The following is a 12,283-nucleotide window of genomic DNA, read 5'->3' as shown; positions in this document are numbered from 1 at the left end:
AGCTTATACTGATCTTAGGGATTCAAACACTATTCTCCAAGTGTGAGAAGAAAATGACAAAAATGATCAGGATCAGATTTCATTTGCAAAAGTAAACGTCCCAGTTCCCAAATTAGACTGTGGCCGTACCATGAAATCATGAAGGCAATTGCTCCTGCTGGTATAACACTAAGTAACAATAAGCAAAAATGGCAGCTATGAAAAGCCGGGGTCACTTTGTGCTCTCTCTCTCTCTCTCTCTCTCTCTCTCTCTCTCCTCTCTCTCTCTCTCTCCCACACAGCTGAAAAGAATATAGATTGTGATGACTCCTTTAATGCCTAACACGACCCTTTTGTGAAGTGGGTAAGATTTATTGTGATTTTGGTTTGGTTGTGATGAATGAGTGCAGCTCTAGAGGAGTCAAGTCTGTTCTCTGTCTCTCTGTCTGTCTCTCTCTCTCTGTCTGTCTCTCTCTCTCTCTCTGTCTCTGTCTGTTTGTCTGTCTCTCTCTCTCTCTCTCTCTCTCTCTACCTCTCTCGTTCACCAGAGACACTGAATTGCCCATTCTGGCCGAAGTGGAATTTTAATTTCAACCAGTATCCAGACATTTCCATAGGGAAAATGAATTTCCCAACTAGACTTAAGCGGTTTCTTGCTTAAATGAACAATATTCACAGCAAAGTATACACAGATGTTGTTAATAAATGAAACAGACATCTGCTTCATCCTTCAATAAAGAAAAGGGTTCATGCCACATCCATTTTTTGTGCTACTCCAACAAAAATTGAAATTTCAGTGACAGTCAAAAGAAAAGGCAACGTTGTCAGTTCCTCTGTATTTCCACAGTTTTATGAAGGTCAAAATACAGTGTATCTCATTTTGAGATGGGTTCATTTCTCAGTTTGAGTTTCTATGAAGTTTGATTCAGCAATTCTCTGCCAAAAAAAAAAAAAAAAAAGGAGGTTGAGTAACACTATGACTGGGTGACAAATGATGCGGAAAAGGAACTTTCTAGTACACTTTGAATGTTGTTTAGCGTGGGTTGAATAACTCAGCAACACATGATCTGCCCTTGACCCTCTGTTACGCATTTCCCTCCCTGAACACGCGCTGAGACGCCGAGATTTGAGCAGAACGCTCTCTATGACTTTCATAGGATACCACGCACAGTTGACCTGCTTACTGTTTCAAGGCCTTGGCAGTGTCGAAGAGAAAGCTTTTCTGTGTTAATACTTTATAGCAACAGTGGAGGACACAAGGTCATGTCATTTTCAAATGTGCGCTCATGCAGAGTGCCTGCAGTTTGTCTCTTACTGGCTTTAATGTGATAAGCTATGTGCTACTGCCATTTGAAATGGTTTATGCTCTGACTGTGTGCTTTTAGAATCGTTATTTTGTATGATGCAACCATGGTTTTTTTGTTTATTCCCAACTGATCAGTCTTCCTCAACATCAAAATGCTTGAAGTGATTAACATTCTTGTGGTACATTACTGGTGTGGTTGTGAAACCAGTGTCTAGTACTGATTTCATGTGTTGTAAGAACACTTTTTGTTTTCAGCAGCGTTCTAGCACGTCTTTTTGTACTTTTGTCAGGAAGGCGAAATAGAGAAGATCTCATGGTGAGTTACATCCCTATAGCGGGTTAAAAAAGTGATGATTTCTTTTTTCGCTTTTGAACTAAGCATAATTTAAATCGATAGTGCTGTCTATGCCCACTGACCACTCTCGGACTGTAACACTCTACACTGTCGATGAGAACTAACGTGCTCTGGAAAAACATACTGTGCAAGGTTCAGAGGGAAAAAAAAAAGATCTCTTTCCCTCTCTGTTTTTCTTCTTTTTTTTTTTTTAATTGGTTGTACATAAGATGACAGCTTTTTACCGACACTTTGAATAAGCTCCTCTATGCTACACTAGGTCTATTTACATCTCCAAAGAGCAGGTCTTTCTACTAGCGAGGCGCTGCTAGCTCATCTCAGCTGTGGAGAACAGATGAATAGAATCAACATTGGTTTGGTTTAGCATTCAAATGTTTGAATTGAACAAATTTCATTGTGTCCCGTTGTACATCACTGCTAGAAATAGTTTACTTTCATGTTGCAGCAGCAGTCACTGCGTCTCAGAGAAAAAGGGCTACAGCTCTACACCGCTGTTTAACTGACTTACATCCTTTCAAGAAGCTTAAAAGAATGCATTCACTGGCCACTTTGTTAGAAACACGTACCACATTTGTGTAACATGAAGGTGCACCTTTAGACACCCATGGCCCATATGGCCCATCCGGTGCCATGCATAGTTTGCGTTAGCCATCCTCTAGCCCTTCTTTAATGGTCAGGCTCTGACTACAAGACCACTGTTGGCTGGATTTTCTCGGGCGACAGACAAACGCCCAACCTAGCAGTGACACCGACATTGACACCACCCCAACTGACATGATACCGGCGCCCACCACCCTTACACTGGTTGCCTGGCTAGCTCAGTCGGTAGAGCATGAGACTCTTACTCTCAGGGTCGTGGGTTCGAGCCCCACATTGGGCAAAAAAGAGTTTCTATGCTTTTCCATATTCTGCAAGGCATCATGGCAATAAAGATGAAACTTGAAACTGCGCTGCCAGTGTCGCTGCTGTGTTGAGAGTGGTCTGCCACTCAAATAATACTGGCCACTGATGACCGAGCTGCAAGGTGACAGAAAAAAATTGTGTATGGCAACAGTCTGTAATTTCCCACCTATATAGTTACCTATACTGTTAAGTTGGGTATAATAGTGAATAAAGTGGCCACTGAATGTAGGTCCAAGGTAGGTGTTTCTAATAAAGTGGATGATGAGTGTATGTTCTTCAGTTATTAGAGATTTCATCCATGCTGGACATGAGTTTGCTATTGTGCCATGAAATTTTATCTGCAGATCCTCAGTCCACACCTGATCTCCAGCAGGAAAGGATCTGAGCCTGCAGTCTGATTGATTAACAGAGCTGTCAGCAGGGGTGCTATTTAGATTTGAAATCATTTGGAGTATATCTCATGTGGTTAGTGTAATGTGTTAGGGTGGGGTAGTGGAGAATTGTGAAGAATGAAGGAATATTTTTGCAGTAGCTCAAGTTATCTGATTATAGTCAACATTTTGTTCAAGCAAACAATCCATGGCTTTCATTAACAAACCAAGTAATTGTGAATATCAAGAAAACATTAAAAAAACAATAAACTGATATTATTTTCCCTAGTCCATTTACTTTTCGACTGGTACTTAACCGAACTAGGTTCAGGTCAGTAATATTGGGCTTTGTTGATAATAGTACTGAAATCGAGCTTTTGGTATAAAATATTAAAATCTCCATAGGTATTATTTTATGAACAGATTTCTATGAGAGGCTGTGAAAGACTATGAATATTTCATGTGACTTTTCCGTTTTTAACCTTTGAATGTTGATCCAGATTCTTTTTATAGCTGAGTGAGAGAACGCCATCTTATGATAACCAGACAGTGGAAAGTTCTATTACCTTTATCCACATGAAAAGCCAAGTTCTCTGCAGAATAACTGTCACTAACGTCTGCTTCATTTGGTCGTTCCTCTTCTCCGGCAGTGGACTGAACAAACTTGGCCTGCAAATCGGCCTGGGACGTGCTGCAGCAAGTGCTAGCCAAAACATCTGTGTCCCTCATCAAGTCATTGGAACTCAACCTCTCCAACCCATCCAGATCACAAAGAGAGAGAGAGAAAATCTAGCTGTGTCCTCTGCCTGCAGTATCAGTTCTTCATCACACTGTTTGGGTTGAGTTTGCACATTGTCAACAGAGGGTGGGACCATATCTGGATCATTTTTGTCGATCTTATTGTAAACACATGCTTAATGCAGTCAGAACACTACTTCTCCTCTACTCTAGCATATGGGCTTTGAAAGAAAATTCTGAGGCTCGCCAATTTATGCTTAAACTTGAAACTAATTAGATGGGAAGGGAACATACGGAGCTTCCTTAGCTCAGTGACTCTGTCAATCAAGCCGTTTAGCAGAGATATACAGGCTCCTTAGCGCTGCGGCTCCCTCAATAACAAATTTGCTAAATAGAATTTTTTGCTTGGCAGAAACTGGTCAGTATGTTCACTCAATTTTTTAACACTGAGGCACTGGAACGATTATGGATGACGCAGAAAAAGGATACTTGGATCTCGAGGAGCAAGAACTGAAGTGAAAATTTGTCGCTAATTGATGTTGTTTAGATAACAGTAGAATTGCTTTCAGTCAGCTGTTGTCAGCTCATAAGTCCTTACGGTAGCTTCTGAGGGCAATGTCTTTGCAAAGGAGCTGACGAACAGCAACAAATGCTTGCCCTCGTACTTCGCAAAGCTCTGTGACGCTTTGCCATGCACATTTTTCCATCCCACGTGGAAGGTCTGAGTGCGCTGCTGCATGCAAATGGACCACGTTCCCAGACAAGTCTGTCATGCGCGTTACCCAGCTCGTAAAGGTAGGAAAGGTTTGTCTGTTTCTTCTTCTTCTATATTAGTAAGAGCTTGACTGTATTCTTTTTTTTTTTTGGACAAGCTTCCAAGACAAATACAGATATTCTTCTGTAAATCACTGTATGATTCATTCACATTCTGTCGCTTTACTATTTGATTGCACTCCATCATTACCTTAGGCAAAAAAAACCCCGGCGCCAGGTTTTGAGGATGGGAGGTTTGCTTGGCCTGAGTCCAGAAACTGCAGCTTTACTTGAAGGCTACAAAACTAATTCTCCACAGCAATAATACAGCAGAATGGAGAAGCGGGGTCAGGTCGGCAGCTTCCACAATGTTTAGGGAAGGCTGCTCCTCTGAGTTTTCCCCCTTTGCTTCAGTATGCTATGTGCAGTGCAGAGCAAAGCCTGACTGACTGACAGCAAGGGATATCGCTTCCAACCAACCCTGGCCTTTCTCACATCCCAGAGTAATGGCTGGTAATGAGACTCAGACGGCTGAGCGGAGTTTGCAGTGAAGCAGCTGAGGTGGGATGGGGGGGGGGGGGGGTGGGTGGGCTCTCACTGGGGAGAACCGTGGAGAGTTCTGAGGGAAAAGGGAACGGTCTTAACAACCACAGCACTGTGGAGCATCTGTGAGTGGGACAGCAGGTTTCATTAGCCACCCCCCCCCCCACCCCACACCACCCCCCTTTCCTGCTGCATGGCACTGGAACCCTGGGGGAATTGGCCCTGGCAGAGCTCGGTAAACAGAGCCTGGCTTGATATCTGGAGCGGGGCCAGTGTAAAGAGGGGTTTATGTTGCGTCTGACGTGTGCATATACTCTCTAACTGTGGGCCTGGGGGTTGGGGTTTGTGTGTGTGTGTGTGTGTGTGTGTGTGTTGGGGGGGTGGGGGGGATGTCGAGATACAGACTCTCTGTCATCCCAACAGTTCCGCAAAATGTTATGTCAGCACAGCTGCAAGACCCATTAACATGTCCGCCGAGGATTCCACCCAGTCATGATATCACTGCGGCTCTGAACGCATGCCTTTATGAGGATTATACCATGGTCATTTGTACGTTTCTTTTATCCCCCAGTGTATCCTCTTCAACTTGCAGGTGCAACTCCGTCTGTGTGCGTTTTCTTTTTCTTTTTCTGTTCTGCGAGTACAAAATAAAGTCCATTTCATGAACAGTAATTAATATATTCGTTTAAACCTGCTCATGTGTTAACATTTGCATTTAATTTCCGATGGTATGCGGGTTATGATATAGCTAATTACAAGAGGACAATAAGCACAGTGTGTCTTTTTGGGCAGTAATAATATCCTGTGCTATTTGGACTGGTCTCTAAGGACCCCTCTCCATCTCTAAATATTCATAGCTCAGGTTTAGGGGCCGTGTGTGTGAAATGCAGCACGATGCTAATTGGGCCTGCCTGCGTGTGAGGAGTGAAGAAAACAGAACGGGGAGGGAGGCTGTTTGAAATGCGAAGCAGTCATGGCTCGAGGAACGCTCCGGTTCACTCTCGCCATCTGGTCACTTTCACTGTGACTCAGAGCTATCACCCTCTCACATGCTGCAGGCAGCGCACACACACACACACACACACACGCACACACAGGCACACAAAAAATAGCCTCACACAAGTACACGAATACACACACAGGCATACATTTGTATTCGTATTCAAGTGGGGAATTGATTCACATTCATTCGGTTTTACTGAAACGAAAGATTAATAAGTTAACCTTAACCCTAAACATAACCAAACATATATTTTACTGCTTTTTGTCTTAACAAGAACAGCCATATCCTTAATATTTTTTTCCCATGTCGGCAGATAAACAGATATGTTTAAAATATAGAGCTATAGGGACAATTTAGCCTATGTAACACCACAAGAAAATGCACACACACACTTTAACTGCATTTGCTCCTCCCACTCTCTGACGCTCACTACAGCAATGGCAAATGCTCAGAGTGGCCACTGATGGAGAAAACTGGGTTGAGGTGAAGGACTAAGGAAAGGATAGAGGTGGTCATTTATCTTTATGATAACCAGATGTTGCTTTGGATTTGGATACACAACGTGTAGTGTGAACCCTCCTAAGACTGAAATCTATTAATAACATGCAGGGAGAAAAGGGTCAGTGGCTCTCACGCCCCCATTTGAGATCAGATCAGAATTACACTCTCTGCAACTTTATATTGCAAGGTCGCTCAGTCAGAGGTCAATTCTTCCTCACCCTTTCTTTTTGAAGCATTTGAACAACATGGACCACTGTCAAATGTTTCAAATTTGTACGTGTAACTTTATGTCCGCCATATAACCAAAGAATAGATTATGTCTGTAAATGGCGTGGATTACGATGCTTACAGAAATGCAACCCAGTAACAATAGATAGCTTTTTAAGCATAAGCGGAAACCTCGCGTGCTTAGCATGTCACAAAAGGAAAGCTTCTCGTACACAGATGCTGGCAGACGAAATATCCTCTCGGTTTAATGGTGACGGAGTGTTCCTCTTACATAAAATGAATACCAGTGTGCGGCTGGCGTTGTGTGAAGCGGGAGATGCTGAATAAAGAGAGGGACTGTTACAATAAAATAAATAACGTTCAGTCACATACAATTTACTGTGAAGTGCCAGCCAGGCTATATGCCCGAGAGCTTGCACGGGAAGAGACGCGAACAACATCTCCCTTGAATGACAGTTCATTTCCCTTATTATACCCAACTTCAGAGTAACGGATCAAGCCTGCCCGACATGGGACAGAAACGGAGTGAGTTTCTTTGAGATATGTGTGCCTCTCCCAAAATGCGTGTCGGTGAATTTATGTGACTTACAGCCCTACAGATTCATTCAACAAGATTCATTCAACCAATTTATTTTGGTTCACAGCTGGACTTCGGTATCATATGTTCTGTGCTGTCCGTTTCCTTGGAGATTGAAGATATATGCTTCCAGCCCAGACAGAGTCAAAGGGAACCTTAGAGACAATGAGAGGGAGGGAGAGAGAGAAATGATATCTACAGGGGAATAGGGACTGTCTTCTGAAGGCTGAGAGCAAGGGGGGAGGAGGGGGTGGGGGGTGGTGGTGGAGAAGAGCAGAATGAGAAGAGATACCGTCTGTTGGCATGCGGCTTTGTGCCTAGCGTCCCCAGACACAATCACTCATATTTGTCTTCATTAAGGTTTGAGAGGAGTTTTGTTCTGACGGAGGCAGGCTGTCTGTCCATAGGCTCCCTTATTCCAAGTGTACAGGCGAGGATATGCATACTAATTAGACTCATATCCCAGCGCAGTAAGCAAGCTAATGGCTCTCATCCTCTCGTGGAAGGTCCTTATGACAGCGATATGCATGTGCACTGTCCCTGCATGTCACAAGTACTTTGAATCCTGTTTGTTGAGATGAAGAAAGGGAGCCATGGAAACGATAGAGTTCGTATCTACACGTAGCAAACTGAACACAATTTAACGGCAGCATGGCCACATTCAGCTTGATCGTCCTTTCATTCTCTCTGGCTCACAAGGGCAACAGAGACGTAAATGAGCTGTTGAAATCCAGGGACATGGCGGAAGGTGAGTGCCAGTGACTGCCCAAGGCATGGAAGCAACAGTGACGGTGAATTGGATGAGCGAGACGGTTTGGATGATCTGTGAGGTCTGTGGACATCAAGGTGTTTGGCTCCTGTTTGTTTTCTGGATCAACTGCCAGTTATGCCTTTCTGTTTTGTGCCCACATCCAAAAAAAAAAAAAAAAGGGGAAAAAATGGAGAAACAGCTTCAGACCACATTTTAACATGAGGGCCGTTTGACCTCACTGTCAGTCTCAGACTGTTTTGTTTTCCGTGTTCTCAGTGTGATCTGTCTAGGGAGAGCAGGAGATAGAAAGAAAGAAAGAGAGAGAGAGAGAGAGATAAGGGAAAGGACTTTCCTTCGTGACTTAAGTACGCATTCACACGCGGGCAGAGATGTTATTTTTCCACTTGCCTGGAAGAGTCAACATCTGCATGCGGTTTATGACATCTATGTCTCTCTTGGAGGAGAGGTATAGCAGCGAGGTCTCCTCTGACTGGACCGTGGCTGTCTTCAGACTGCTCTAGGCAGCCTTGTTCTGGGTGTTATTTGCAGTGACAGTTGGGAAGGTGACAAGCTGTCCCTGAGCTGCGTAAGGCTCAGACTGCACTGTCTCTAAGCATAATGTTACGGTGAAAGATGTATCTGTGCCAAGTCTTGGAATTTCATGTCCTGCAGTTGTTTTTTCATTCATTGTAACTCCTCATAAAAAAACATCATACAAATACATTGTATGTTGAGTGAATATAGGACAGAAGAAGCTATGCTATGCATTCAGCTATTCTCATGGATTCAACTGCATTGTGTACACATAAAAAAACAATAAACCGTGTTATCTTTGGCTAGCTACCTCCATACGCGTTCAGTTCACATTTGCTTTTTCTGTAGTGGTAAAAAAAAAAAAAAAGGCTAAATCAACATATCCAATTCCATCTTTGGACCTCACACCGCAGAGCTGGCATGGGCTGAGTCTCCTGAGAGTTTCATATGTCCTAAAGAGCTCTTTACCTGATCTGCTGTCCCATTGGCTCTCCATCTCCTCCCATCTCAATGAGCACTCAGCCCCAATACGGCCAAACAGAGCAAAGGGATCATAGAGAGAGAGAGAGTGAGAGAGCTGCTTCAGTGGTTCTCAGATAATACCATGGCTACTTCAGCTTTAATAACATTATTTTAATCTATTGTGAAGGATTGTCAGAGCTTATTCAGCCCGGTAATGGGATTAGAATAATGCAAAGGTATATGAAAAATTTTTTTAATATTATTTATTTATTTATTTATTTATTGTAGAAAAGCAGAGATGAGAATGCTTTAGGAGCAGAACTCAAAAAGCAGTCGGCTTTTCTGCCTTTCTACTTACTGCTAGGCTGCTCGCAGTCATTCTTCTGTTACAAAATGTACATCGGTCCTCTTCTGATGCCCAGATGCCCATTCGTCAGTATGTCTACATTGTTATTTAATGGTGCATTTGCTTGATGTGGCTGTTTTGTGGTCTGTGTTCACTGTGTTGCAGGCATGTTTATGAATGCGAGCACTGAGTGTTGTTTCCAGTCAGCTGGCTTCTGTGCTAGCTACTGAATATTGAGCACACTTCACAGTTCCTCTTTTCCCCTTAAGCCACTGATGCACTCCCTTCCCTGCTCTGGGGAAGGTGGTGCAGAAACTCACAGCCTTTGTTCTCACGTTTGGAAGCTATTCTAGATTCGTGGAGGCAGCAGTCACAAACAGATACCTCAAAGTGAAGTGGTAATTTATTGGTACAAGCTCTTGACTGCTTGTTGCCAGTGTTTAACTGAAATCATTCCATGAGACTTTTTTTTCCACATTTATTTTGGTTTTATTTGACTCCTTTGTATTTGATCCATCAATATGGTATATTTAGCCATTGTTTTACTCAAGGAAACACTTAGCACTCTTAGTTGACAGACTATGAGTAAAAAATGCTGGTTGTAAAATATTTGAATATATTTCTACCAGTAAACTTTAATGATGTAATGGATATGAAAGCTTTGGTTTGGGTTTTGAAAAAAAGCCTAAATAGTCCCGTTTAGTCGTAAGTTATAGGAATTGGGTATTAAATGAGTCTTGGTGTCGTGATTCTCACTCTCCACCATATGTGTGTGTTCTCTGTGAGGAGACATGGGTTTAATGGTGCCTTTCTAAAGGCATTATTAGGAACAATTTGCTGGAAGCATTGAGTGATATTGTGGTCATGACCCCTTTTCCACTGAAGGGTAGTGTTTCCCTCAGCCCGCAAGTCCTTTTTCATACAGCCGTTCAACTCACAGGCTCCAGACCTGCCTGGTCTATGATGCTAATGCGGAATTAACGTTGAGGCAGATACAGAACCACTGTGGGAGAAGTGAAAGCTAAGAGCAGTGAAACTGAACAAATAAAGGAATTCCACATATTTGAGGGGGGGGGGGGGGGGGGGGGGGGGGTCTGGAGGTGAGGAAAGTAAATTATAGCAGCCCAACAGAGATTTTTTTTTTTTCCTTCAATTTTCATGGCACTATTATTTTTCCTTTTCTTTTTTTGTGGAGACTCTTAAACACATGAATATTATTTCAATAAACTTTAATGCTCAGAGGAGGGTGTAACCTGCCATTTTAAACATTTCAAAGACAAAAAGGGGGGAAAATGCAATTAAAGTTAATTACATTTTTCACTGATTACAGAACTGACCAAGCCTGCTTTTTTTTATGGTCCTTCTGCTTCTGCATTTAAATAGCTTGTCGTGACATCTTCAATACATTATGAAAGCATTACAATGGCATATGCATGTATTTATGCTGCCTCATAAGATGCGTTGTCTCAGTAAAAGTGGTTTCAGGTACCACAGCATGCAATACCATGATGAAATATTGAACTGATGAAATTAATGTCAGTATGGAAAGTGCATACGTTTGATTTTGCTGTGAGAATGCTGTTTGTTGCGCTTGGCAACAGTGCAGCGAAGCATCAGAGTCGCTTCCAAAGATTGACATATTGTCTGCTGCTCTATACTTTACTTCAGTGTGAGAGTGAATAAGACACCTGCCACAGTGTTTCAGAGAAGCAGTGGTTAAAAAAAATAGGACCGCAGTAAATTAGGACACAGGAGAGGCGTCTTTATTTATAGGTTCACGTTTTCCCTTCAGCTCCTGCCATTAGGAAATTCAATTTGTGGCATTCGTATGAAACAGCGACCATTTGAACAGGTAAGAATAAGAGAAAAAGAGAGAGAGAGAGAGAAAAAAAGAGAGAGAGAGAAATCCGTGGGGAACCAAACGTTTAATCTGTTTCAGATTACAGAAAAGGATAATGCTGGTTAATTTAGAGACCACTGTGCTCTAGCATTAGATTAAATGAACTAATTAGGGTAGCAACATTTCTCAGAGCCGTGGGACAGCAGGGAGGGACCGAGATGGCAAAGGGAAGTGGAGAATTAAAGGAATTCTCCAAAAATGATCATTTGATAGGTCGTCCTTCATCACATGAATGATAATTCTGTTTTCTTTCTGCCATGTGTCAAAATTACAAATATGTTTTAACCCACGTGCCCCTTAAGAATCTCTGAGAAAACATCGCAAATATTCAGGCCTCTAAGCTGAAAAGGAAACTTTTGAGAAAGAAAAACGGACGCTGATCAAAAAATAGCTTCATATCGATCATTTTGATTTATCTGGGATTTTTTTTCTCTCTCTTTTTATTTTATTTCAGTATCCGCATGATGGAGAACATTTGGAATTAATGTAGATTTCCACATGTGCAGATCATATTTTACCACTCTCTCCATACCCCTGTTTTTCCACACGTTGGGTTGCCAAATTTGAAGTGGCCCTCTCATATATTGGAGGAGGGGGACCCCTTTAATCATTTAGAAATGTCAAGTGAAGTGAACTCATGAATAATGAAGGGTACACGGGTTGTGGGGTGAATATTTCATGGCATGTGAAAACGAGTCAAGATGCTTGACAGGGGTGCAGCGTGTGACTGGACAGGGAGGTAAAATGTGACAGAGGGAGTGAATGACACTAAAGTGACATGAAGCCAGTCAGGAGACTAAGCTGTCCCATGATGCACTGGTGCTGGGGACACTGTGTGAGATTTTTTTTTTTTTTTTATGACAACTGAGCCATGTGCGTAATGCTGTGTTAGCTTCAGTTCTTATTGTCGTCATGTAGGCTACACACACACACACACACACGTCAGCACACACACACATTACCTTTGAGAGAGTCATATGAAAAATAGGGGCTTTTACTATTTCTAGGTGCTTATGGATGTTGTGCCTCATTT

General features: G+C 42.5%; 1 protein-coding gene and 1 non-coding gene across 2 annotated transcripts in view; both read left to right on the top strand.

Annotated features, from left to right (window-relative positions):
• Positions 1-12,283, top strand: part of enox1 (ecto-NOX disulfide-thiol exchanger 1) — a 47,819-nt gene that overhangs the window by 13,487 nt on the left and 22,049 nt on the right. The gene's annotated exons all lie outside the window — the stretch shown is intronic.
• Positions 2,448-2,520, top strand: trnak-cuu (transfer RNA lysine (anticodon CUU)). The gene has a single exon. It is a non-coding gene; the product is annotated as a tRNA-Lys (tRNA).

Source organism: Chanos chanos, chromosome 10, assembly GCF_902362185.1.
Source record: "Chanos chanos chromosome 10, fChaCha1.1, whole genome shotgun sequence".
NCBI lineage: Eukaryota > Metazoa > Chordata > Actinopteri > Gonorynchiformes > Chanidae > Chanos > Chanos chanos.
This window is presented reverse-complemented; position numbering and strand designations above follow the sequence as displayed.